The sequence below is a fragment of the Apodemus sylvaticus genome, chromosome 15, assembly GCF_947179515.1.
Source record: "Apodemus sylvaticus chromosome 15, mApoSyl1.1, whole genome shotgun sequence".
Classification (NCBI taxonomy): domain Eukaryota; kingdom Metazoa; phylum Chordata; class Mammalia; order Rodentia; family Muridae; genus Apodemus; species Apodemus sylvaticus.
Window position 1 is genome coordinate 88244289 of NC_067486.1, and position 5284 is coordinate 88249572.

Below are 5284 nucleotides of genomic sequence, written 5' to 3' on the forward strand. Positions count from 1 at the left end.
GAATCCACTTGGGAAACTGCCTCTACTCCTCAGTTGCCAATGGAGCCTCATAGCAGGAATATAACCCCATGAGAGATATATTGAGTATATGCGAATGATCTCACTGGGGGTTAACATGAAACAGCTGTCTGATTTGGGAGCCAAACTTTGATGTAAAAAATAAAATTAATGGGACAGTTAACATAGTGGAGAAGAATCTGAAACTGAAACATGTAGCAGGCTTGTTTTATGTCAGTGTTCGATATTGAGCATATTTCAACATATGCACAAGGCAATCACCCTCTATGTTAGCAGTGACTTGAGAATTGACTTTGTCACACTCAAGGATTAAGAAATTGTCATAACTTTTCTTATTTTTTCTTTCTCTCCTGTACTTATTTCACTGTTGCTTCTTTCTTTCTTCATCACAATTGCACAATAGACTTTTATCTGTGTGTATATATAATAGATATATATGTATATGTGTCTATATAGACACATATACAGAGAGAGAGTGAGACGGAGAGAGAGAGAGAGAGAGAGAGAGAGAGAGAGAGAGAGAGAGAGAGAGAGGAGAGAGAGAGAGAGAGAGAGTCTTCATTTTCTTGGTACAGTGTCTCACTATGGACGCCAGTCTGGCTTAGAAATCGTGATTCTGCCTCTACCATAGCTGTCCAATAAGAGATGTATTCTACCATACTTTTTTTCATATTTCATTTATTAATTCAGATTCCTTGTTTTTTTAAGTACTCAATTACATTTACCTCCCAAATCCTCCCAGTTCAACCCCTAAATCTCAAGCAACTGAATTTTATGTTCTCTGTACAATATCAAAACATTGAGCCCAGTTTGTGCTGCCCATATACTGCTAGTTTTGTTTAAACTATCATTGACTTAAAGAAAACTGGCTCTTGATTTCTCAGTAGCCATCAATTGCCAATATTTTTTGGGATTAATAGAAGTCCTATTCTGTGGTTCCCACCGCAAAGGTTAATACTGTCATCTGCAATGAAATTGCGTATGCCTTGCAGATGATATTAAGATCATGATGAGTTTATTTTGAGAATTCCCTGTTGTGTCTGGAAAACACTGTTTCCTTGTAATCAGCTCACTTTTGATGATCTCTAAGTGTTATGGGAAGGGCTGTGATACAGATACTCTACTTAGGATTGAATGTTCCTTAGTCTCTTACTATGAATAGTAGTCATTTGTGGGTCTTTGTGTTAGTTGCTATCTACTGCAAGATGAAGCATCTCTGATGAAGGTTGAGAAATGTACTACTGTATGAGAATAGCAATAAGTCATTAATCTTAATGTCCAATTTAAAGAATATTATGCTAGTGCTGATGATATATTTTGCTGCAGTTTCTTGGCCCCACTAATGATACCACCTATAGGTTTCATTTTGTAGAATAGGCCTTAAAGGCAATCAAAAAGGTCTCTCACTTTCGGGTACCATTTCATTAGTGAGCAGGACAGTTTCAGGGATAGGTATTATTGTGATTTACCTACTCACAGTAGAGTGAGATAGATGTATACATCCAACACTGTGAATTCTAATCAGTAGGGGTGAAGCTTCCAGGTCATTTCCAGCATGATTTATCATGTTTTATTACTGAGATATGTGACACATACAGCAATAGGGATTTTACTGTCAATTTCTGAGGAATAGCCAACAGTCATGGCAATAGCCTGAGATGTGGAGGGATTTATGGGAACTCACAGGCCAACAACTGCAAAACATTTGCTGATTCCTGGTAGTGGAGTCGTATTGCAAAGGTTTGAGTTTACTAGGGGTATTGTCTCTCCATTGTAGGATAATTCTACTATAACTCTTTCACATAAGTATATTTTAATAAATGCGTACTGATAACAAATCTGGGTCTGAAGTTTGGTATTTGAAGTATTAGGGCAATGTAAAAATCAGAGGAAGACACTGATCATACCAGTGTTGAGACCTAATGGGGCTGCCATATACATGTTTGCCTTGGTAGAAAGGTGATTCTTCATGATCCAGTCTTGTAACTATGCCTGCTTGACCAAGTACGTGTTTCTTTGTGACAAATTCATTTTCCCAAAGACAGGGTTTTATTTTCTGTTGTCTGAGAAAGTACAATGCACTGCAGTTTTTTGTTTTTTTGTTTGTTTTGTTTTGCTTTGTTTGTTTATCTTATAGTATAGTTTCCCTTTATCTTTGCTTCACCAGCGTTAGTCACAACTCCTACTGCAGAGGGTACAGGAGGGAATGCCATTTATAATATCGTATTACACATTTTATTAATAACTAGCAAAAAGGAACTTGAATGCTTCAATCACTATGCACTTTGGCAATGATATCATTAATCATTTGAATGGATTGCTTCTTTCTCTGCATATATTGAGTTTCACTACTGAGCCTCAGTTTTATATATATATATATATATATATATATATATATATATATATATATATATATATATATATTTGTAGTGTTAACCAAATTTTAAAGCAGAAGTCAAAAAGATGGAAATGCTTAAAACTTACAAATGGAGGACATAATGTTTTGAAGGAGGTGTGATAGAAAGTTGAGAGAGTTTTAGGAAGTGGAAGAGTTAATATGATCAAAGCATACTGTATACATGCATACATATATACATAATTTTGAATAATAAGATTAAAAAATGGAATATTAGCAACTCTGATTTGTTATATACAAAACATATCTATCAAATTATCACATTCCACCTCAAAAATATAGACAATTATACTGGTAACTCTTTGCAGCATAAAGACAAAATATAAAGTTTTATCACTTTTAATTTAGAATGATTAGTTATTCCAAAATGTTATTATAATCTTACTAAATGATATCATAATTCTAATTTTAAAGCTGGTAAAACTGAGAATCAGGAAATTAGAAATTAAGAAATAATTTAGAAATATTATGTATTTGTAATTATTATCCTATAATGATGGATATGAACATGTATGGATTCCTGCTCTTTACGTTCTAACTATGTATCAATCCTTGTGTTATATTCTTAGTTGTATCTCTTTAGCATTCTGTGATAGAAAATAAATGAGAAAGAAAGAAAACTGAAGAAAGCTGGGATACTTTGAGAAGAAGGAATGAAGCCTAATGCAAATGATGTGCTGGGCTTAAAATTAAATATCAAATAAACATAGGAACCACTATAGAGGTTTAACAACCCCTGTTAGGTCAGGATTTTTCAAGCCATGGTCCCAATTTTTACTCATCTTTTGAGTTTCCATTAATCAGAAAACTATATCACAGATTTGCTTCTCTCTGTCCCTCCTGACAAATTAAGACAGCTCTCAACTAGTCAGTAATGGCAGTTCTTCACAATTATTCTAAAAATAGGCAGGGTAGAATCCTCTCCAGAAACTGCCTTGTCATCCTAATGCAAGTTTGTAACTGTCTAATCAGTCTGTCAGTTCAGTGCTTGGTAGGCAGGGGAAAATTAATGTTGCCAACCTGAAAGACTAACATCTAGAGACAACTGATCAATTGTCCCTGATTCTGCAATAAGTCAGTTTATTCACCATTCACTTTGGGGCTGGTAATAACTTAAAAGACATGAACTAGTCACCAATTTCATATTTAGCAAGTTCATTTTAATGTCCACAAGTTTTTGCACCCAAATATTGCCTGAATACTTGAATGGTCTGTCTAGAAAATGAGGAATGGATGGAGTTTCCTGTGTTACCCACAATGAGATGATTTTCCTGGATTAATGTTGTCATTTTTCATGATCCTTTCACTGTTCATGAATATCTGTGTATCTATGAGGATACTTTTATTTTTTCATTAAGTGGAAGAAATAAAACATATCACTATAAATTTAAAACTGATAGGATTTGAAAGCTTTAAGTCCCTGAAAAATGATACTATTTTTGTTTAAATTTTTGTCATCATGAGTGAGTTATAGAAATTGGAAGGATTTGCATCCAGAATACTCTACACTATGCAGTAGAATTAATTTTAATTATAATTTTAAGCATATAGCACTTTCTAATTAAAATCTGTTTATTATTTCAGTGACATAGACTTGGCATCCTTCAGGTCTGAACATGACTTATAGTCTGCCAATAAGTTCTAAGTGACCTTTGGAAGCAATTTAACTTCTTTGTTGCTTAGTATTATATAGTACTTATATAGTATTATATTTTATAGTATTATATAGTACTTTGTTGCTTAGTATTATATATTGTTTGTATATAAAACTAGTTATATTGTTGCCTCAGTTCTAAAACTGTGCTATGAGAAACTTAAGGAGAAAATTCTGGGATAGAATTGTACATTATGTAACTTATCTGTTTCCTTACTATCTGCTACAAATGTACACACGCACGCACGCACACACACACACACACACACACACACACACACACACACACCTCCTTAATCCTAACATTGTTCCTTTACAGGTGCTATAAGTATCTAATTGGATTGTATGATTATATTCTACCAAGTTTGCCTTTTATTTTAGACTACTTTCTGCTCTTAGAGAGCTACTTTCAAATTCCTCCTTGGCACATCCAAGCAGGGCCTGCAAATCATGTTGTCTTTGACACGATTCAAAGAGACATGGCTAATTAAGTCAGACTTAGGAATGGTAGCCCACCGAAAGTGGTGTGTTCCTTAGTAACATCATGCAAACTGACAAAGTTGTTTGAAAATATATTTCTGTACATGTACATATATGCATGTAACAAGAATTAATGTCCAGATGAGTATGAATTTTGAAAAGGGTAAGAAAGTATATGGGAGGTTTGGAGAGAAGAGAGAGAAAAAGAGCAAATGTGTATGTATACTTATATTATAATAGCAAGTATAAAAAATAAACAAAAAATAAATAGAACTGTACCTTTATGTTTAGCATGTGTGAAGCCCTGGGAAACAACTGGCATTTCCCCACAGATGGAACCCAGTGCACAAATCCTTTAAAGTGTTTGTGTATTTAAACACTAAAATGTAGTCTATGCAAATAATGCAAACAAAAATTACAAATGTGAAGAAGAAGATGTGCTTCACCAAATTTTAACACTGGCTTGTCTATGATAACCATTAGTGGTCATCTGTGGGTATACCTGTTAGTGTCAGAGAAAAGTGGTTAGAGGGTGTAGAGAGAAGGTATTGGAGGGACTGTGAGGAGAGGAGGAAACAGTGGTTGGGTATAATTAATAATAATAATAATAATAATAATAATAATAAAGAACCAGGTTATTCTAAAGACTGTATAAACCTTGTAGTATCTTGGTGAGGTATGAGTCCTGTTCACCAGTCCTACATCTTTTTCTGATG